This window comes from Zeugodacus cucurbitae, chromosome 5, assembly GCF_028554725.1.
Source record: "Zeugodacus cucurbitae isolate PBARC_wt_2022May chromosome 5, idZeuCucr1.2, whole genome shotgun sequence".
Classification (NCBI taxonomy): Eukaryota; Metazoa; Arthropoda; class Insecta; order Diptera; family Tephritidae; genus Zeugodacus; species Zeugodacus cucurbitae.
Genome location: NC_071670.1, coordinates 5,026,665 through 5,051,290, shown reverse-complemented (window position 1 = coordinate 5,051,290; position 24,626 = coordinate 5,026,665). Strand labels below are relative to the sequence as shown.

The following is a 24,626-nucleotide window of genomic DNA, read 5'->3' as shown; positions in this document are numbered from 1 at the left end:
TTTTATTCATAAAAAAAATTTTGCTCTAGAAAAAATATAAAAAAATTGAAAATAAAAAAAAGAAGATAAAATTTAAAAAATTTAATTTTGAAAAAAAAAAAAATTTTTAACCACTAATTTAATAAAAAAATTATTTAAAAAATTTTATTATTATTATTATTTTTTTATATAAAAAATATTTTTTAAATTCAAATTAGAGAAATTTCCATGTTATATCAAATTAAGAAATCATCAACCTAATTCATTAAGACGCTGTTAATCAATTTATGATGTATGTACGTCTGTAGGCACATATAATTAACGCCACAGCAAATCATCTGCTATCATCTGCTTAAAATCATAAATGATAGCTTTAAGCGTTTGCCACTTTCATTTCCTGTCACATCATAAATTAAGCAACATTCGTCATCGGTTGACATTGTGTTACCGTTAATTATTTGATTATGTCTGTCTGCTAAGCAATCACTCATTCAATCAGTCGTTCACTCGGCTTAACGTTAATGAAGCGGCGTTGCTTATGCTTTGTTGTTGTGTCTTCTTTGACTCGTAAACATTTTTATGGCTTCTTTGATTTAGGTTTCGGCGCCTTATCTTTGATCCATTTGTATAATATCTCAAAGTGTTTTGTGCGTGTTTATTTAAATTATTTTCTGTAAAATTTACTATGATTTTAAAGCCATTTGTTATTTTTTTTGTTTTTTTATTATTTTTTCAATAATCGCATTAATCTACTTTCTAATTTTTGCTATATTTCCTATTAATTAAGTATTTTTTGTATAGTAATGGATTTAATTTTTTACGAATTCCTTTTTTAATTTTTTAAATAAATTATATTACATTATTTTTATTTTTAATATTTTTTTATATTTTATAATTTCTATTTTTTTTTTAATAAATTGTATTTATAAATATTTCTTAAGTTATTATGAAAATTTTGTTTTCAATTTAATGAAATTTTTTCATTATTATTTTTATTTAATTTTTGGTCAATTTTCATTAATTATTTGATTGCATCGTTATCTCCTCAATTGCACTGGATCTGTACTTAACTTTTACTTTCATTAATCACTTTTGTTATTGTTACTGTTGCACGTACATAATGCCACGTAAAGCTTTGTACGCAATTACTTAATACTTTTTACATAAAATTAGAAAGTTATTACGTAATACTGGTTTTGAAATTCTTTCGAACCAATTTTTTTGAGTAACCAAAGTTAAATTTTATTGTTTCCTATTATACTTTTCATCAAAATTGCAAAAATATTTTGAGTATTTATAAATATTTTAATTATTATTTTTTTAATTTTTTTAAATATTAAAATATTAAATTTTTATATAAAAAGATCCTTCTCCAACTTCTTTTGATACATTCTTTTATCAAAATTAGCCTAAAGGTAGGCTAAATCTGATATATTTTCAAAATTGTTGCCTACATTTAGGATTTGTATAATCTATTTCACACTAGAAGATACAAGATAATTACAGTAACTATCTGGCTCATATTTCTAAGCTCATATTATGAAATTATCTACCATAAACTATCTCTCCATAATATTCTACTATCCAACTTAGATTGATAGATAACACTACCGAAAAAATTGGAAGAATAAATATTGAATATTTTTTCAAATATATTATGAATGCACTTATTTAAAAAATATGATTTTAATAGGCCTCTATTTGTGGTTACCATTTTCCGTGTTGTCTAACTTCATTCACTTATTGAAATGAAATCAGCCAAAATGTAGGCAACAATTATTACAACTTAGCAGTTCAGAAATACAACCTTGCTCACTAATTTATATACTTGGGTTGTAATAGGCGTTCTTCCGGTGTTGTAGCTGATACCAAGCAGACAACTTTGGCTGTTCAGACAGCGGATAACAGTTAGAAAATGCTGGCTAGTAATGAAAGAAGCAATAGAGAGAGTACGAGTGGGATTTATAAGGGGATTGAGACATATGTATAGTGTGAAACCTGAAGCTTGCATTGAACACTTGAGATTGAATACAGGTAGCAGCAGTTAGACAAGAAAAATTTGCTGGAATTGAAAGAAAAAATGTAAAAAAAAAATAAAAATTTCTTTTTTGAATCTTTTGCCTTCAAATATTATTTTTAGCGACACCAGATTTTTCACACAAACGAGTTAACTACAACAATAAACGGTCATATTATAGAAATACAAACACATATAAATAGTAGAAAAACCGACCAGCAACTTGCTTAGTTTTGATGTTCACCACTAGTTCTACCACTTTGCCACCTCACTAGCCACAATGGCCAACTGCAAGTTGGAAATAAAAACAAAAACAAAGCATGCTGTACCACAATGCGACTTCATGCCAATTGTCCGAAGCTGGACTTCGGCTATGTGTGTGTGCAGTAGCGTCTAGTTCCACTTAAGTTGCTGCCAGCTAACTACTTTTCCTTTGTTTCGGCTACTGATTGTTGGTGCCACAAATGTTGCAAGTTCATTGTAAACGAGTTGGCAAATGGTTGGATGCAAGTGGGACGGAGAGTGTGGTTGTGGGTTTGTTAGGGAGCTTGTAATTGCGTTGGGAATTGAGGAACACTTTTAGTTGAAGTAGAAAAATTGTGATTTTTCAATGAAAATTAGATTTGGAAAATTTGAAAATATTAAAATTTCTTTGTGTTGTGAGTAATAACGAATAGGGTTGCCATAAAATGGTAATTTAGAAAATCGAATCGAAAATCATTTTCCGAAAAATATTAGAATTTTTGTATTTTGTTTTAAATACAAATTTAGGATTGCCATAAAATATTAATTAAAAAATTATTGAAAAAATTATAATGCAAATGTAAATAATTTGCCATTAATAAAAACTTCTCGAAATGAAAATTTATTGAGTAGTAACCTTTTAAATCTTTTTATTAATTTAATTCAAAATTTAATCGACTGTACGTTGTAAGGTGATACATACATTTTAAAATTATTGATTTAAAAATAAATTTACGAACAGGGTTGCCATATAAAATTTTAAATAAATCTGATTCAAAATTTAATCGACTGTACGTTGCAGAGCGATACATACATTTTACAAACAAATATAAGAACAGGGTTGCCATATAAAATTTTAATTTTTTAAATAAATCTTTAATATAAAAACGACAGTAAGTTACAAGGTGATACAAAATTTATAAATTATGGGTTTAAAAATAAATTTACAAATAGGGTTGCCATATAATATTTTTTTTTGTAAAAAAAAAAATTTCAAATCTTGTTTTTCTGCATAATACGTTGCCAGAAATATTTTTTAAAAGTTTTAAATAAATATTTATATATTTTTTAAATCTAAGAAAACTTTTTAGATTAGCTGCTAACAGAGAGTTCACACAAAATGACCTGCTAAACTTTATAAAATGACTTGGGGCAGGCACTAGGATTATTATTTTGTCAGTTTTATATTTTTTCAGTTTCATATTCTTTGTTTTATTTTTATTATCTTCTTGTCTCTATTTACCATCTTCATTTCCACATCATTAGAATTTATTTTGCGAGTCTGGCGCGCTCGTGTACCCAACCACCATAAAATTGTCTAATAGTGGACACTACAACTGCCAAACTTAATTGTCGGACACAACAACACACCATGCGGTGATACCACTTAAACACACAAATGCCTTACGAGTGCAAACATGGTAACTTGCCGCATGAATTTTATGGCAAATTCGTGACTTTAATATGGCAACTTTTATCAAATAAGCGCACAGCATTTAATTATACATATATACACACGTACATATATACTAACGTGGGATATTACCTAGAGTGTTGTGCAACAAATACTAATGGCAGCAAATGTTGCACGTAGAAAAACGTATACAAAAATGTTGCTTTGATATATGCTGGCGTTAGTATACATTATTGTTGTTGTTGATTTTTGTAATTTTATTGCCTCTCTGTTGTTGGCAATAAAAAGGGCTTTTTGGCCCTAACGAGCGCACTTTCTGTGGCACGCATAAATTTTCTAGCAACATGTTGCTGGGCACACGGTTGGATACATAGAGTCAAAAGCGTACTTGAGAAGTGGAGAGCGCGTTGTAAAACCTTGTCGTGTAGTGCCACTGAGGCTATAGAAACCACGCACGAGCGTGTGTTAGCTAATCGTGCGCTGGCGCCTTTTTATTAATGTCAAAATGCCACACAGCAACATACAAAGGCACAGAGGCACAAAGGCGGTTTTCCGTAGTTCGAAAATAAACCATTCAAGTTGCACAGCTGCCTGTACATCATAGCTAGCCATTTTATTGTCCTTCTATATGCGCGTAAATATTGTATGTTGCATGTGGCATAAATGCTATTGCTTGATGCATCATTAGCTAAACTGCTTATGGCAGTTGTGGCAGTGCGGCAGAAGTCCAATGCGGGCAATTAGCGTTTGCTATGCGAAAATTTTACTATTATTATACTTATTAGTGGTATTTTTGCTTTGCCGCATCGTGTGGCATGCAGCGGAAATAATGCAATTCGGAAACGCTTGTCGGATAGAAATGCCTTTCGAGTAATGCTGCAACAGCTTATTCTATTTTAAGGTATTTTTGCTCCCTTCAAATGCTTTCTTATGGTAGAATAGCGCCCGCTCAATCAATGTCAGCTGTTATGCGTGACAAAATCGGCTAGGCCAGTGCAATGCTGTGGCAAATCGATTGGTTATGGCGTTTGTTGTTGTTGTTATTGTTGTGGAAGAATGTGAAAAATATGTTAAATTCTTTGGGCATGAGAATATCATAGTTAAGCGAGTAAGGTACGCCGATTGTTAGCGAGATAAGTCCATGGTGCTTACAAGAGCTTTTGATTCCTAAGTTAACAATCTCGTCTTCATTTTTTATAATTCAGTATATAAATTTGAGAGCTTCAGCTTCAAAACTTTAATTTCGAGCTTTTAAGCTTTCGTAATGCACATTTGGTCACATGAAAATAAGCTTTGGACCTTCTGAGCTTTTGGTTTTTACCATAATTTTCTTTTAGGTTAGAACAGTGACTTCGAACCTTGTCTTAGAACATTTAACTAACATTCTTCCGTATCAGCTATTCGGCTTCTGAGCTTTCTTGAAATGTTTAGAGCTTTTTTAAGCTTTAAAGCTTAGGAGCTTTTCCTGGGCGTTCTAAATGTAGACCTCCCAATATAAAACCATTGACATCTGTTTCTTGATCTCGAAACCTTAACTCAAGGTCTTTAGCTTTCTTGATACTCGAATTTTCAGCTTTAGAGATTTTCTATTTTTTTGGTTTTTACCACACGTTTCTTTTAGGCTAAAACAACCTCTTTGAACATTGATTTGGAATTTCGGCTTCTGAGCTTTCTTTGGCTTTTTAGAGCTTTTTAACGTTTCAAAGCTTTTTACCCTGAGAGCTTTTGCTTGGAGTTCTTATTGTAGGCGCCCTAATATAAAAACAGTTATTTCAATTAACTTAAGATCTTTAGTTTTCTAGAGCTTCTAATTCGGCCTTAGAGCATTTATATATTTAACTTATGTTTTCCTTTTCATGGTTCCTTTTTCTAAGTTCTTCAACTTCAACTTTTCGCTCTTCGGGTCTATTATTATTCGTCCGTTCTTCAGTCGACTTTGGTATTAGTCAAACCTCAATCCATCTCCCTTATAGATCAAACTAAAGGGTCAAACTGTGCACAGCAAAGTATTCTTTACCAAGCAGAACAACAACAGCCTTAACTACAAACAACCAACAACAACATCAGCAGCAACTAAGCAAACAGCAACATTCCAATGTCTACGGCAGCAAATATTTGCTTAGCAACATTTTGCATTTGCATATAGAAATTTACATTTTACAATTTTTTGTTGCTGTTGGTGTTGTTGTTACTGGTTATAGACGCTGCAACAGCAAGAAAGGTGGTTGTTGTTATATGACATTGTCGCTTGTTATTGTTGTTGTCGACTGGCTACATGTCACAGTTGCAGATAAGTTTGTCATTGCTTGAATGCTGGACAAGGCAAGCAACAACAATGAGAAAGAAGAGTAACAACAACAACGAAAAAAAATTACAACAAGCAGCAAAAATAGCACTAAAGCTTTAACAACAACAACAATAAGCACAACATTTTAGCTGTTGAATTTTAAAAGGCTGTTGCTTGCTGCAACATGCCTGCAAATGACAGCTGCCACACAAACACACACAGAGTGCCAGCACTCCTACATATTCTTGCCACACAGATGATTCATTACCATGCAATAGCGCCTATTTAAATATTTGCTACCTGCCACAGCAGCATGCGTGTGCAACATACGTACAACAACACCGCAACAACATCATACTATGCGCTAAGGTATGCCAAGCCGTTGTTTGCGCAGCTGAGATGCTTGTTGTGATTTTTCACAAACACACAAACACACACGCGTATAAATGTCTTTCAATTCGATCTACCTCTTTGCATACGCAATGCAGTTTAATTTACCAATGCCTCCTTTGTTGCTTTGTTTCACTTGCTGTTGTTGTTGTGGTGTTTTGCTTTATTTCTCATGTCTCTCATGTCTTATACCTCCGCATTGTCATTAGCTGCAAATTGAGGTGTTAAAGCAGCAATTGTGCGTGTTGCAAGCAGCAGCAACAACAACATATAAAATGAAATAAATACAAAATGTATCGAACATGCATGCTAGCAGACAGCCATCAGTACATGCACAACAACGCACAACAATAGCAATAATAATAGTCTACGAAATTAACGAGCAGTGAGACAGAAAATATCAGCAATTGAAGCGCAATGTAGCAGCAAGCTTGACAGCGTTAAAAATTGCAAGCAACAACAGCAACAAAAATGAGTGCATGGTAGAGTTGGTAATTTGTTTTCGCTTGATAGAGGGACTGGCGCTTGGTACAGTGTGTGAAAATAACGAAATTTTGACTGAAAGTGTATGGAAGACATCACGTGATCATCATATGATATTTGAAAGGAGTTAAAAACTTGCTTTAAAATCATTATTTAAGCAATATTTATATTGTATGTTGACATGCATGTGCAGGTGATGTGTTGATGTGATGTTTGAGCGCTAAAAATCAGATCAGTAGATCATATGATTATCATGTGATATTTTTTTGAAGTCAAAAAACGTTTAAAAAACATTAGAATTAACAATAATTGAACGTGCAATGGATTTAAAGTGCTTGTGATGTGGTCATGTGATGTTTGATCGTAAATGGTCAAATTAGTAGCTCATATGATCATCATGTGATATTTTTTGGCAGTCAAAAATTATTCAAAAAAGCTTTAAATATAAAAAACTTGAGCAAGCAATGTGTTCAAAATGCATGTTATGTGTTGTGATGACGTTTTGATAAATAAAAGTTTTCAGATCATGTGAATATCATGTGATATATAAAATAAACCAAAATCAATATTTAGAAGTATTAAAAGTATTATTCTACATGTATTTTATGCAGCTACTGTAAATGACATACGTTTCTCAGAGGTTGAAGCACGATAAATCGAAATCAAAGATCATGTGATTATGACATGATATTCAAAACACGACAGAAAACAACACAAATGTCTTCAAAAAAGATTTTTTTTTCTCCGCAAACAAAATATAAGTGCATGTGATGTGCTATCTGTGATTTTCTGACGTGATAAATCAACATTAAATATCATGTGATTATGATATGATGTTAACTAAACGGATATAACTAAAAAAATTTAAATTTAAAATATATAAAAGTTTTTTCATATTATTTTCCGCAAATTTCAACAATTTCCTTTACTTTTGTTTCCAAAATTGCAAACAAAAAATATCATATGATCAACATCATGTGATCTAAAAATATCACATGTTCGAAAAATCTAAAAAATTACACATAACTAGCAAAATTATTACATTTTAGCAATATTTGCTGACGAAAACTTTATACATATCATTTATAGCTCCCAGAAACACTGTCACCTAAACGAGTTCGTTGCTTAAGTCTTTTGTTCACTGAGGAACAGATTTGCCTAAAGGCTGAGTAAAGCTACAAGCATTATTGCTGTTGTTATTATTGTTGTTTTTGTTGTATTTTTCCGATACGTCAATTTATTACAATTGTCTTTGTTGCATGTGAGGCCCATTAACTTTGCTACCGTTTGTGCTGCCACTTAAATGCATAGTATGAGCTCAGAGACGCAGGCAAATCAATCGATGTGCATTTGACTAGAGAAAATTCAAATTTATGCGCATCTATTGAGGACTGCTGGTGATGCAGTGTAAAAATAGTTAAAAAAGGAAGGTAGAAAGATGTGGAAAACATGGAAAATGCTGCAGATTCCATTAAAAATAAAATTATAAAAAATAAAAAAATAATATAAATAAATTGAAATAAAAAATTGCTAAAATATTGTCAAATATTCACATAAATTTCAAGTCAGCCCATTAATTTTAGATGTGAAAGTGATAAAAGTAAAAATATTGCTAGTTGGTGTAATAAAGTGTGGCAAGTGATGGACCAAGTTGCATGGTTATGAGTTCAGAAGAGAGAGAGAGTGGGCAGCAGAGCGGAGTATTTGTATCAAAACGCTTCCTCAGTGCTGCACAATGTTGCAAAGTGCAAAAATCTAAAAAAAAATGTGTTGCAAGTACATTGTTGCCACAAAATGTGCACTCTTCTAATATGCAGATCGCTATCGAACCGTACAATGCATTCATACTGCCTACTAGAGAAGCTCTAAGCCAACTATAGCATTTCAAGCATAGTCTCCCAGACAAGGCCACAGCTTAGAACACAACTTGCCGTCAATTGTGGCTGGCAGCTAGAACGTGCAACATGCACATGTCATCAATCGCAATGGCGTGCTGACGAGCTTGGCATGTTAGCTGCCAAACGGACTGTCAGACTCAGGCAGTCAACCGTACTGTAGTAGCAATACAACAGTAGCCAAAAACAAAAAAAAAAAAAAAAACAAACAACAAAAACAACAAAATATTTTACAACAACAACAAACACTTGTGTGTCATCAATCGATGGCTATGCTGATTAATGTATGACCGCGGAAGTCGCATTCAATCAGCAGCCTGGCTGGCTGGTTGGCAGGCATACATAAATAAATTATAACAAATACACACTCACACACATATACAGTTAAATATATGTAATTGTGTGTGTGTGGCTGCCTTTTTTCTTATTTTTTTTTGGCTGCCTTCATGACATTCATTGTCAAGTGGCTGCAATCTGCTCCTATGACATTTGATTTGCCAGCCAACTGCACAAGTGATGGTAGTAGCGCTGCAGCAGAGCAGCTGAGCAGCAATAGCAATAGATCAGCGTGTCAGAGTCGAATCGAATTTTCTAGCTGCAGTTTGCTTGTAAATAAGTCACGACTGAACATGAGTGTGAGCGGCGGAAGTGACAAGCTAAGCTTGCTGCATGTTCTTATGGACATTGTTGTTGTTGTTGTGCGCTCAAGAAAATATTTATTGATAATTTAAAAACCAAAAAATCAAAATTATAAAATTCTTAAAAATAAAATTTTAAAATTAAAAATTATAAAAGTCTTAAAAAAATTAAATTACAAAAATAAAAAAAATATTTTTTACTTACTTTGCTTTGAAAGTGCCTGGAAGAAAGTAAGAAAATAAGAATTAGTTAAATGAAATAATTCAATAAATTTTATTTTTTTTCGAAACAAGAAGTTTTAATTGTCAAAATAATAGACGCTTAGGCTTTGAGTAAAATTTCATATATCTACAGCTGTTTCAAGTCATAATGAAAAGCTCCGGTACATCGAGCTTAATTAACCCAAAAGTTCGTTTTACGGAGCTTGAAAAGCTGTTTTATCTAAGTTTATTTTCGTATATATAAGACTAATCGAAGTCATAACTACCATATTCTGTACGAGCTGTATAAGCTTACAAGTGTATCTTACCGAGCTTTAAAAGCTCAAAAGCTCAAAAGCTTTACGGTATCCTGTACGAGCTTTATAAGCTTACAAGTGTATCTTACGGAGCTTTAAAAGCTCAAAAGCTTTACGAAATCATGTCGGTTTGAGAAGCTGTATATTAATCGTTCTTTTGGTCACTATTATGACTATTCAGAATCAACTTTGTTTCATTGAAGACACCTCTACATTCCAACTTTGTACTAACTGTAACGACATCAAACGGTTTTGTGTCTTTCCAAACAATGAAAGTCACAGTTAAACTTTAATAATGCCGCCATTCTTCTAACTTAATGTCACACTGGGTTAACTTGATTAATTAGCAAAGCTTGTTTGGAATAATTTCACACATTTTGCGGAAGTAATATGTGTGAAACTAGTGTAAATGCGATAATTGTTGAAGTTCAAGTAAGATTACATGAAAGAACTGTTTTTGTTTTAGAGACTCAACTTGATGCCAAGAAGAGCTGGTCTCATTTGTATAATAGAACGGCATCTGAGTTCAACGAAAAAATTATACTTTTTGTGGAAGGTGAAGCTTAACAAGAATTGAAAAGGGCAATTTTAAGGTAAGAATAATGCGCGTATATGGTTAAGAGAATGAAATAATTTCTCTTTATCGCAGAGAAAGTGGCATATATGTCTAAGGGCCTGCCAAGCCAACTGGGTTCCAAGTGTCCTTTAAAAATTATTTGGAATTACAAATGAGAATCCATGCTTTTGGCTGACCAGCAGAGCTCAAGCTCCAAGCATGGCACACATTGCCACATCCATGACCTTTGAGTGCCAAAAGCAAACAATTCAACGCGCTGATTAGACCCACATACCAGCACTAACGACTAGTCTTGTGACAAAGCGTCATCTGGCAATGTCTAGTGCAACGCAAGACCTATTCACCAAAGCCGACCGCCCTATCATTGACGCCGCTGCCGCCGCCTGCAGCTTAGCCGGGTGACTTTAGTTGCAATAGTAAATCAAACTGACTTTGATGGTAGCGGCAAGTTGAAGTGAAATTAAAAGCATACCGCAAACTATTTCGAATGCATTCGAGGAGGGTTGAAGAGCAGCTGGCTGCCAGAGGGCACTGCGTGGTCATTTAAAAATAGTTGCTGGCTATGGCAAGCGTGCAATACAAATGCTGGCGAACATAATAAATAAAGCGACACCAAAAGCATGCCTGCCACATTTGTTAGCAGCCACATTGTGTTGCAAGTGTGTGTATTTGTGCCACATGTAATCATATGAAACTTGCAACAAACCAAATATTGCCAGCCAGCCGCAATGTACCGCTGAATTGCTGCTTAGTTATTGTAATAAATGTGCGCAAATTTATTGTGTGCTCGTGGAGTTGTCGCTTAGTTGTCTTCTTCTTCTTTTTTTCTACTTCTTAGCGCTCTTCTGCTGCTTCTACATCACAAGTACAGGTATTTGCCGCACTTTAATAGCTTTTCATTTGCTTGCTAGCTTTTTATTTTTATTTTATTGCTAGCCCTGCAGTGCTTTTGCAAATTTCATTTTCTTTCTGAGTGTTTTTGCTTTTATTATTGCGCAGATCCTTTGAATGTGCTTTGAAAGCGCTTTGAGCCACTGACCATTATTAAATGTGGAATTCCTTTGAGGTTGCAAATAATAGTCTGCACTGGCTAATGAGGCGTTGCCTATCACCTAAGATTTATAGCAAATCATTTCGATTGAGACATCGAATGCTTTATTAGCGTGAAAAATTGAAGGGTCTTAAGAGAAAATTAATGTTTAAGATAGGCTAGAACCTTCTTATACTCATAAATGAAAAAAATAAGGAAAAAAATGTTGAAAATATTTTAGAAAAAAACTCATAAATGTAAAAATAAGGAAAACAGTTTGAAAATGTTTCAGAAAAAAATTATAAAATTTTGAATACATTTTTTTCTAATTACTAAATATTTTATATGAAAATGACTTTTCAATATTTTTATAAAAAAAAAATTATAAAGAAAGTTCTAACAATTTTCACAACGATATGTATAAGCTCACATTTCTTTTAAAGGAAAAAAATTAAAAAATTAAAAAAAAAAATTTGTTGACCAGATTAACCCTACAACTACCCTTTGACAGATTTTTATCAATTTTCGATGTCTTAAAAATAATGATCACCATGCATTTGATTTAAACAAGTCTTAAATTAAAATTTATTTTACTAAAATTTCCTTTCGATTATAAACCGTTTAGCTATATTACTTCTGTACTTTTCTGACATGGACACTAAAGGGTTAAGGACTACAAGAAAATGCTTATAAATGTTCTTAACATATAACTGCGACGGGTTTGTATATGAATATGGAAATAATTTGAGCAACTATACACGTTTCTCAAACTCTAATATAACATGCGCCTAAAGGTATGCTTCAAAAATTCATTTTTTTATTTCGTACGAAAATGGGTTGTTTTAGGCTTCGTGTCATTAGATATTAATTAGATTAAACTGAAATGCAGAATAAAATTACAATATAATTTATAAATATTGTAAAAATATGAAATTTATCGTATATTTTGGGTTAATTTTTAGAGAGAACTTGAAGCTTGATAGGCAGATGATCGACATATGCCTATTAGTTAAGTTTTTGGATACTTGGAAGCCTTTTATGTGCTCACAACCCACACAGTAGTACTAACGGTTGGTTATTCTGCAATATATGGATTCTTTTAAACAAAAAATGTTATGAAAGTTCACTTGAAGTTTAAGAAATATGAATAAAAATATTTTCACTCGCTTTACAGATAAGTCTGAAGTACTCTGACTGCATTTTAGACTCGAAAAAAAATTCGAGAAACTATCAAACAGCGCTGGTTATACATCGATATACTGTCACAATCATAACTTGTTGAAGCAACACGAGCAAAAACTCGACAAATTCCAGGTTAATGTAATTATTATAATTTTAAATACTTCCTACAACCACTTAAGCGCATACTTTCCAGCATTTTATTATAATAATTCCACACTGCTGCCACACTTTATCACACTTTACCATTCTCTAGCATAATTTTCTTGCATTTTTCCACACACAAATTAGAGCTTAATAATAATATTAAATTGCCACTTAAGAAAAACACTTCCCTGATTGATAAAAGTCAAACGCAAAGCATGTTTGAGCATAGCACTTGAGCTGATAAAATAATTGAATGTTGGAAAAAATTGAAAATGAAAATGATTTCATGATTACAAACAATGGCAATTAAGTGTCGGTTGAAAATGAGAAAAACAATCATCACGCACTTATACATAGAAGTGGTTAGGAAAGCGATAAGTGAGGAATGTGTGGCTCTCAGCGCCATTTTTTTATAGATGTGTGTGTGTGTGTGTTTGTGTTTAATAATTGTAATTAAAAGCTGTTGTTGGTTGGTTAGAAGACGACGCTGAAGACATTGTATTTGCTTGAGACACACATACGAATATACTCCATTATATGTATGTGAATCAACCACGCATGCGCAGCAGTAATCATCTAAGCAATGTGCAACTTCCGCCTTTTGTTGCAAGCAAGTTAACCAAGCAACAACTGAAACAACAGCCACCTGCCAAGATCAGAAGAAAAGTGACCGCATAAAATGCTTGAATAGGCAGCAGGCGGCTGGCGTCTATCACTGTATGAGTGTATGTGTGTGTGTGTAGTGGGCAGTAGAGTTTGTGGCAAACACAGCTGGCAGCTGGTATGAGCTTTGATGGGCTAATATATATGTATGTATATAGTAGAAGCACTGCTTGCCAGCTGCAATGCGTTAAAATATGTTACAAAGAAGGCAAACGCACATACAAATACATATATCAAGAGCTTCTTCTGTAGAAAAAAGTTCAAAATAAATAATTAGATTTCTATCAATCGAACGTGTGAGGCTTCAACACCTGCTGCGCACTGCGCTAAAGGTTGCAACAACCTTTTTTAACTTTGCTTTAATACATTTTCTTTCCACCAGCCGCCCAGTTGGGTTGTTGCAGTGATTGCAGGTAGCATAATTACATATATACACAGATGTGTGTGTGTTAATTATTTGTAATTTTTCTCTAGGCTCTACAAAAACTTCTACTATTTCTACTCACTCACCTTCTTGTGGCCAATGAGCCTTATTTGATGCTGCAACAACAACAATTGATTGCTTTGACAGCGTGTAGCAGCGCTGTAAGTAGAAAAGAAGAAGAAGGGGAGATATTATTAAAATGTAATGTTATGGGAAAATCAAATAGAATTACATTATGTGTAGGTAATTTGAGAGAAAAAATGTAAGGAAATATTATGAAAAAAATATTAATATGAAATTCTTAGATATAATTGGTTGTAATATGGTTTTAAAAAGCTTAAATAAAATTAAATAAAAAAGTAATAGGAAATTTAAATTATTTATGTATAAATAAATAAAAAATTGAATAAATATATTAAAAAAAAATATTTATTATTAACCTTTTTATTTTAATTTTAAAATGTTAAACAATTGTAATGTTAAACAATTTTAAAATATATTTTATTTCAAATAATTATTTTTTTATTTTTTTAGTTTCTAGATGTATTTAAAAATATTTATATTAAAGGAAATGTATAAATAAAAATATTAAAAATTATGAACAATTTTAAAAATGTAAAAAAATAGAAAGAATAAAAAAATTTTAAAGATTAAAAAAAATAATAATTAAAAAATTTAAAAATTAAAAAAGAATATCATTAATTAAAATAAAAAAAAATTAATTGAATTCTTTCAAAAAAAAAATCATATTATATTAAAAAATTTATAAATAAAAAAGTTTAAAAATTAGAAAGAAATTAAAAAAAAACAAGATTAAAAAAATAATAAATAATAAAAATAAAATATAAAAAATTTTTAATAAATAAAGAAAATATTATTAATATTAAAGGTTAAAAATTTAATTCTTACAAAAAAAAAGTATATTAATATCTTCAGCGTTGGTACACACGACGTCCTAGCAGCTCTCAACCATTTAAAAACACATAAAAACGACCGTGGCATACAACTAGTAGCAGTCAAAGTGCATTTGAAAAATTCCAAAGCAATAAAGAAAATCTAAAACAATAATAATAACAACAATGCCATGCATGTCTTCCAATACAACAACAACTAATAATGGAGAAAATTATGGATTTGTGCAGCGTGTGGCGCCTCTAGCGGCACTTGTACACCGTATAATAAGCGGCTGTCATGCGACAAAGCGACGTTTTAATTTGTTTGCATGTTTCCACAAGTGTTTTCTTCCCAACAATAACAACAACTGTTTTATTACTATTTTCCTTTATGTTAACGCATACGTTCATGTTAAACAATTTTCTGCTTCTAATGTACACTTGTTGGTGAAAAATTCAAATAAGAATTGGTAGAAGAAAACACACACTTAATAATAATAAAATTATTTTTACAACTTGTTTGCGGCCAACAATCAAAACACAACAAATGGCAATGAATGTGCGTGTTGCACAAACACACACCGTGTGGCAAGTCATCATCATAATTGCTGCTAGTATGTACGTGCGGCATTTGAATTGCTAGAGTCAGTGCTTTGTTTGTACACAAATGTGGGCGTGTGCGGAAACAGCAAAGTGCTTCTAGCGGATTTGACGGTGTAATTAAATGGGTTTTTTTTATAGCTTATGTATATTTGAATTGGATATTAACTGTACTTTTTATGACAGTCAATTAGTGGGGAAAATGAAAAATTAATTAAATTGCGATAAAAAAATTCATAAATTAATTTTCTTGAACAAATGTGAAATGCTTTTTTTTTATTAAAATTTTAAAAATAATTCTAAAAAATTTAAAAATTAAAAAAAAAATATTAGTACAAATATTATTATTTTGTGTTTCTTTTTTCATTTAAAATTTTTTTTATCGAAATAGCTTAATTTTAATAAATTGTTTAAAAAATTTTGCTTCTTATATCAAAGTGCCCAGAAGCGACTTGGTCTGAATAAATCATCTCTAATAAAATCTTCGATTATTTTTAAATTTTTCCTCAATAATCGGCATAAATTCAAAAGACTTAAGTGACAAACTTGATCATTCTTAAGTAATTTTCTAAACATCTTCCAATATCAAAAGACTTAAGCAACAAACGTGATCAAGCCCGATAACCTATATTCAAAAGACTCAAGCAACGTACTTGATCATATACACGCATTTCTTATCGATATTTCAAAATACGGAAGACTTAAGCAACAAACTTGTTCAATCCTAACGTATTCTTTAATTATCTATCTAAATTCAAAAGACTCAAGCAACGTACTTGCCACTTCAACTCCATCACTGTCCATCATATTCAAATTGAGGTATATAAAACTATTTTTAACCGGAGTTCTATAAACCTTTCCACCTTTTAAGGCTTTCACACACACTCGGCCCACTACATTAGCACATTGATGGCTGGCTGTCAGCCATAAAAATAAGTTCATTCGCCAACTCCATTAGGCTGCAGCAACACCTAAATTGCTCAGCAATTTTGTGCTATTAACTTTACACGCGTGGAAGCTGTTAAGTAAATGTTTATTGCACGCGATGCTAGGATGCAGTGTATGTAGGCAGGCTGGCACATTTTGTGGCAACAATTGTAGTCGCATTATATCGTTTGCTAACTGATTTATGCAGTGAATGGTGGGGGATTGAGTTTTCAGGATTTGAAAAAAAAAGTGATTTAAAATAATTTAATTTAATAAATTTAAAACAAAATTTGAAAAGTATAATTCTCCATTAAGTAAAATATAAAAAAAAAATTAAAATTTGTATAAAAAATATATATTTTTTAAATTTTTTTAATAATTTTTTTATACAACATTTTAAATACAAAAATTGTTTTAACAATTTTTTAAACATTTTCTTTTTTTATTTAAAAAAATATAAACAAAATTAAAAATTTTTACAAACATTTTTTTTTTATATTTTTTTATACAACGTTTTAATTCCAATAATTGTTTTACATATTTTTAAATATTAAAAATTTTTATAAAAGATAAAAATACAAATTTTTAAATTAATTTTTTATACAACGTTTTAATACCAAATTTTTTTTATATATTTTTTAATATTAAACATTTTATGAAAATTTTAAAAAGTTTCTTTTTTAACAAATAAGAAAAATTTTTTTTTAACTGTTAAGACAATTTTTGGATTTATTTAATGTTTTTTCTATGCATTTAAAAATTTGTTTTTTAATACCTTTTAGTTTTTGATAGAAAATATTTTTACAAGTCATCAAATATCTTTTTTTTCATAGTTTTTTACTTAAAAATTTTGTGTCAAATTTTTTTTTAAATATTTTTTTTAAATATATTGTTTTAATTTTTTAATTTTTTTTAAATAATATTCTACTTTTTCATCAAAAATTTTTTTCTCGCCTCATCAAATATATGACCTACGCGGTGTAGCATTTCCCTCCCCATCCACATTAACAGAGTTAAGCAGGTTCGTTGCTTAAGTCTTTCGTTTCATTCTCTGAATGGCGCACAAAGCAAACTAACTGGCTCACTTACAGCCAAAATAGACGAACAACAACAATAACAACAGAAAAGCGTCATGCAATCAGTGTCAGCGCATCAAAAAGGCATTAGAAAATTGCTAAGGTGAGCACAGCAAAGCATTGCAAGTGTAGGAAGCTACTTGTGGCAACCGCCAGCAGAAGCCATCGAAGCGACCGAAGAAGCGTTCGCTGTTGCTTGGTGATGCTGCATCTTAATTTGGCGTTGAGGCAGCGAGCAACTGACACATGTTGCCACTTTAATGAAAAATGCAACAACAAACGCACACCACAGGCGGCCACAAAAGCGCATAGCAATCAATGACCACTTTTTTTCAAATGCTTTCCTGTTTCTCTTTTTGTTGTTTTTGTTGCATTTTGCTGCCAAACCTGCTGCGTAATGATAGCCTCGCTGTGGCAATGGCGCGATGTGCTACTGTGACTTGCCACAGGCATAAAGCGAGCAAGCGGACGATCAACCTGTTGATGTCAAGAAAGCTGCAAGCCTTGATCGAGAATCGAAATCAGAACATAACGGCACAACTTTCTTGACAGCACGACACGCACACATACACACATGTAAACACTTGCACACTGAGGCGGCAAAGTTGACCGTAATGAGCTGTTGATGCCATGCAATGCGCACAGCTGCCGACAGCGTGCAACCTGTTTGCCCGGCAGCTATTCTTGACACACGCACACACACATAACTACAGAGTTGCACTTAATTAAAAAGCATTAGAAATGCCGCTCAGCTTCATCGACACTGGGACACTTGGTGCGCCAAAAGCAAAAATATTATGGCAGCATATCAACTGCGTTGTGCTCGTATTTGTTTTTGTTTTTATTGTTGTTGTTTGCATTTCTTTTATGAGAGCCAGCAAAAAGCATATCACAGCAGGAAAATCTTTTGCGTTCGGAAAAACTGGGAAAATATGTACGGCAATTATATTTAATGGCAAACTGATATTCTTGCCGAGCAACAAGAGCAAGCAAATACAACAAAAAAGCAATAAAATAACAACAAAAACACACAAGAAAGTGGCCTGTGTGTGTATGAGGCGTGGCAATGACTGCTGTGCGCTTACTTGTGTAATTATTGTGCTGCATGCACTTCCTGCATGCAACATGTTATTGGTGGCGGCGGTGGCAGTGCGCACAACAAAAGTTTAAAAATGAAACATGAAAGCATACACGAAAAAAAAAAACAAAATCATCAAAGGCACTAAGCAAACGGAAGACTCAAGCAACGAACTTCATTTGCCGCAGTTCATTTATTGGATGGGTTGGAGCAAGTGCACTTGTTTGAAGAAAGGTCAAGCAAAGGTGGTAAAAATAGTAATGTAAAAAAAATAAATGTAAATAAATAAAAATTAATAAATAGAAAAAATATTTCAGAAAGAAAAAAAATTAAAAATAATTTTTTTTTTAATTAATAAGTTTAGGAAAAATATCGGAATTATTTTAAATAAAAAAATTTGTTATGCCAAAAAAATGAAAATTTCGAAAATTATAAAAAAGTAAAAAAAAAATCGGAGAAAATCATGAAAATTACTAAATGGAAAACAATTTGGTTTTTATAAAAAAAATTTGGAGAAAAAATTTTAGACAACAAATTAAAAATAAAAACAATAAAATTAATAACAATAAAACAAATAAAAAAATAAAATTATAAAAAATTAAAAAAAAAAAAATCGGAGAAAATCATGAAAATTGATAAATGGAAAACAATTTGGTTTTTATAAAAAAAATTTGGAGAAAAAATTTTAGACAACAAATTAAATATAAAAACAATAAAATTAATAACAATAAAACAAATAAAAAAATAAAATTATAAAAAATTAAAAAAAAAAATCGGAGAAAATCATGAAAATTGATAAATGGAAAACAATTTGGTTTTTATAAAAAAAATTTGGAGAAAAAATTTTAGACAACAAATTAAAAATAAAAACAATAATTTTCGAACAAATCGCTAAAATATCAATTGTGTAACAAAATTTAGAAAATACGTCAAATTAAAAAAAACTTGTGGAAAATTTTTATATATTTTTTTAATTATTAAAATTTTTTTGGAGTAATAAATTTAAGAAACGAATTAAATCGTTGAAAATCGTTAAAGATTAGTGATATAATTGCTCGCACAAAATAAATTTGTTATTATAAATAAGTTAAGAAAATTAAAATAATAAAATTTATGATTTATAAAAAAAAATAAAAATTATATAAAAGGTGTAAAAATTGAAAAGAAGGATCAGGCAATAAAACAAATAATTTGAAAAAAAAATTAAAATATAAAAATAATATTTAAAAAATTTTAAAACAAAATAAATTTTGAAAAAAATAAAATTTTAATAAAGAAAAGCAGAAAAGAAATTTAGTTTTTATTTTAAATTTTTATTATTTACTTTTTTTTGAAAAAATTTTCCATTTTTAAACTGTGAAATTTAATATTTTTTATTTAAATAAAAAATGCTTAACAGAAAGTCGCAAAATATAGTAAACTTATTTTAAACATACTGTAAACTATTTTATATGAAAAAAAAAATTATTTATATTAATTAATTTAAAAATATCTTTTATATAAAAATTAAATAATTATATTAAAAAAATTTTATATATATTTTTTTATAAAAAGTTAAAGAAAAATACGAAAATAAAGTTCAGCTCAAAAATTTATCAATCAAAAATCACAAATACAAATGGAAGGAGTGAAGAGAATTTCAAGAAATAAACAAAAATCTGCAAGCAATGTAAACAAGTTGCTGTCTTAAGTCTTTAGTTTATCGCGTTGGAATCGCATGCAAGACAATGTACAACAACAAACAAGCAAACATATGAGCTCATATAGCAGAATGCAATTGGAAGTGGGTCAAATTTGCTGGCATATGAGCAAAGGCAAAAACGAAAACCACATTTAGATATATACATATATATTTATATATAAAGATAAGCGGATATATATATGCTGAAACAATATGTTTGTATAGAGAAATATATACATATGTACATATATATTACCCCCTAACATGCTTGTATCCATATTTACCTACCTACTTTAATATATATTTCTATATTTAAAATTCTAAAATATATATTTAAGCCTCACAGACGCGCCACATAGTCGCTTTAGCCACGATTTTCATGCAACATGGCGTGCAACATAAAGCTACAATGTTTTTCCGCCATAAATAAAGTTAGAAGTTGCAAAGGAAATATCAGTAAGTAGCTTTGTTTGCCTTGCGCCAATGTGCCATATTAATGCTGATGTCACGAGAAAGCTATGAAAAGTGTTGAAGTATTTTTTTTTTTCTATTTTGCTTGTAGCACAAGTAATAAAAGCAATTTGTCTTGGGAATATGCTGGTGAAGATGTTATAAACAATATATTGTTGAAGGAGAAATGTAAAAAAAAAATTTAAAAAAGTATTATGGTTCGGCAAAAAAAATAATAATAAGCAAATAAAATTTATAGAAAAACATATAGAAAAAACATTTAATTTTTTCATTTAAAAATCTATTATTTTTCAAATGAAATACTTTTAAAATTTTTTGTAATTAAATATTCGTAATTTATTTTTTATTTATATTTTTTATATTTCTGATGAATCAAAAATTTAAAAGTTATTTACTGTAAAAGAACTAAAAAATATATTTATTAATTTTCTGATTTAAAATAGAAATAGATAAAATTTTCCGAAAAAAATTAAAAAATATATATATTTTTGTATTAAAAAATTAAAAGAAATATATATAAATTGTTTTTTTTTTGTATTTTCTTATGAATAAAGAAATTAAAAAATAAATAAATAAAATATTGATTAAAAAAAAAAATACAAAAAAAATTTTTTAATTATAATAGAAATAATAATTTAATTATAATATAATATTAGAAAATTTTATTTTTTATTTTCTGATAAATAAAAAATTTCAAAAATTATTTAGAATAAACAAATTTCAAATGTATTTATTTTTTACTATCTGATATTTTCTAATTATTCTAAACTTATTTGATTTTCTGTTCAATAGAGAAATTAAAAAAAAAAATTGGAAAAAACATTAAGAAAAAAATTTTAAAAATACTGAAAAGCTGAATAGTTAGTAATCCGAAACATTTTTATAAAAAATGCTTTTCTTGGCTCACTTGTCACGATTTTCAGCATCAAAACACAAATAGGCAGTGACGCATGCGCATGAAAGTGAGACGACATTTGACCTGAAAACAAACTGAGTGACACATACGCACAAGAATTCAGCAATATCTGCACATACATATATATTTTAAGTATATTTTCAACTTTCCAGTTCGGTCCGCTTCAGATGTCTACTTTTCGCAATTAAATAAAATTACTTTAAATACATTTAATTGCCGCAATAAAATACATTGCTACAGTTACCGTTGACATTTCACTCAAATGAAATGGTAAGAGTGAAACAATATACATATTTACACGTGCATAAACGTGTGTGTGTGTGTGTTGGTATTTATTTTGATTATCAGCGTTGCTATAGTAAATTATGGAAACTAGTCTCGTTGGCGCTGGTGAAATGAGAACACTTTCACAGCAGCAAACGATCGCTGACTACTGATTGCAAGGCAGAAATTTATGTAAATGTAAGTACGTAAGTGTGTGTATGCAGATATATTTAGATGTGTACATAAATTTATTTGTATGTCGCGTAGCTAAATTTCAATGCCTCACGGCGACATTTGTCTACTTTCGTTGACAATAATTCAATGTTGTTGTTGTTCCAGTGGCTTATTTTATGGTTTACTCAGCGCATAACTAAAGTGATTTGCATTTGTATGAATGGGGAGCGAGTGAAATAAATGGATTGAAATTGAAATTAAGAAAATATTTTGAGAAAATTAAAAAAGGATTCATTTCGAAATAAAAAAAAATCAGAATAATTAACTTATAAAAAAAAAAATAATAATAATTTAGAAAAAATAAAATTATTGAAAAAATTTAAATTATAAAAAAATATTTAATAAAAAATATATTAAATTCAGTAAAAAAAGTCAAGTATTAGAAAAAAAATTATTATTTATAGCAAATATTTTTTTACATCTTCTTGAAATTTCTTCTTTTCTAATTTCTTTATGAAAAATTTTTTAATTATTTGGTAAAAAAAAATATTAGAATTAAAATAAACATCAAAATATTAATTTTTTCTCTCTAAATTCTTTAAAATCAATTAAAAATAACTTAAAAAAATAAAAATTTTGAAAAATATAAAAAATACAATCTCAAAAAAGCAAAAAAATATATTTTTTTTTAATTTCTTAGCAAGAAGTTATAGAAAAATTTCTGATGAATCGAAAAATTATTTGGGTTAAAAATTTGTGATAAAAAAATATTTTCTGATGAATAAAAAATTTAAAAAAGGATTTTAAACAAATAATTTCAGAAATAATTTTAAAATATAATTCTTTATTTATTTTCTGATATATTCTAATTTTTTTTATTTTCTATACAATAAAGACTTTAAAAAAGAAATTTTGAAAAAAAAAAAATTAATTAATATCTGTAATGAAAAATTTGAAAAAATTACTTTTACACCTTTTCACCAAAGAATGATAAATTTTGTTTGTTTTTTTACGCCCTTCATTTCCGTTTACAGCTGCTATTTCTTTATTTGGCATTTAGTATGCAAACAATGGCGCCGTGATTGACGTGATTGTCGAGCGTGCACGATGGTTCAAGCTTTCTTTAGCGCTTCCCATTGCATTAACGTTGTGCAGTGGCAGTTGCCAGTTGTTGTTGTGCTTGTAAACCCATTAGAATACAATAAAAAAGAAATGTAGGCGAAAAACTTTGCAACATGTTCTCAATGTGGCTTGCAACATTGTCAATAAATTGCATTCTTCAGCGCAATGGTGGGTGTAAATGCCTTTGTATGTATGTGTAATGACTTGCTCATGACCTGAATTGCACGCTGCTGTTTGTTGCATGCAATGTGGCATTAACCAACTAACTAACTGGTAATGTAAAGTCTGCAATTCAGGTCAGCTTAGGTCAGCTGCTTAGTGAAGATGTTGTTGGAGGAATTTCTTTTAGCGTAGAGTAAAAAAGAAGCTAAAATGTAAAGTAGTAATGATGGAATCGATGGAGTTAGTCCCTTATGTGGTTAGCAAAGGCAGCAGAAACCGTTAAGCAAACTTACTATGCAGCTTTGGAGGTTTAAAATGAGGTTTGAGGGACGGAGAAAAATGTGTGTAATTAAATTTTTGATTGAAAAAAATTTCGAGAAAATAAAATAAATTTAAAAAAAATTTCGAAAACTATTTGAAAAAAAATTATAAAAAAATTTAAAATTTTGAGAACATTAAAAAAATTAAAACATATTTGAAAAAAAAATTGTTTTGAGAAAAATTAAAAAAATAAAAACAATTTTAAATAATTTTGTAAAATATGCAAAAAAAAATTAAGAAATATTTAAATTTTTAAAGTTAGTATTATTTTTTATCATGAATAAAAAAAATAAAATTTTTAATTTTTTTTTCCAGTTCTAAACACAAGCCATATCATTTAACAAAGAGAAATCCAACTTCGTGCCATCTAATTCTAAATTTCCTCCATTAAGCCAAACAATTAAACCAAATGACGCCATTGAGAAAAAAAGAAAGCAGTACACGAGATCCGAAAAATCACACACCGCAAAAAATTTGTAAATAATTTTTTGAAAATCACCGTGCAAATCGGACTAAACCATACAAAAAACGGGCGAAATAATGTCTCACGAATATGAGAAAATTAAATAAAATTGCTATAAAAAGTGGGTTATAAGGTTGATTGAAGAAGACGAGCGACAGACACAGATCGCTTAGGCAAATAAAAAAACAAAGGCAACAACAACAAATGCTGACACATTTCAAATGAAGCAAAGAAGTGTGCTCAGTAGACAACTGGCCTGCTCTAATGCCATCAATACGCGGCGGCGGCAGCATAAAGACCGAAATCAACAATAACAATAATGCGCAAAATAAACAATGCATAGATGGAGAGCTGGTAAGGCACCGCGATGGAGTGCCAACAAAGGGAATTAACAGTAAACTGTGATATGATTTTCGTGTATAGAAATTGATTTTATGCGGTTTTGCGGTGATTTTCTAGAGTGATGGAGAATATGAGATGGAAAAAATTTAGAAAATTTAAAAAAAAAAATAAAAAAAATTTAAAATTACAAAAAAAATAACAATAAAAAATATAAAAAATAATAAAAAAAAAATTGAGAAAAAATATTCCGGG

The 24,626-nt window shown here is 29.9% G+C and overlaps 1 protein-coding gene across 1 annotated transcript in view; it reads right to left on the bottom strand.

Moving 5' to 3' along the window:
• Cut-1_13 (Cuticlin-1) overlaps nucleotides 1-24,626 on the bottom strand; it is a 59,147-nt gene that overhangs the window by 21,832 nt on the left and 12,689 nt on the right. Inside the window, exons 2-3 of the mRNA XM_029038039.2 lie at nucleotides 13,971-14,043; nucleotides 9,552-9,567 (exon numbers count right to left, since the gene is read on the bottom strand). The gene's annotated coding sequence lies outside the window, so the exon portion shown is untranslated. The remainder of the gene's footprint in view (nucleotides 1-9,551; nucleotides 9,568-13,970; nucleotides 14,044-24,626) is intronic.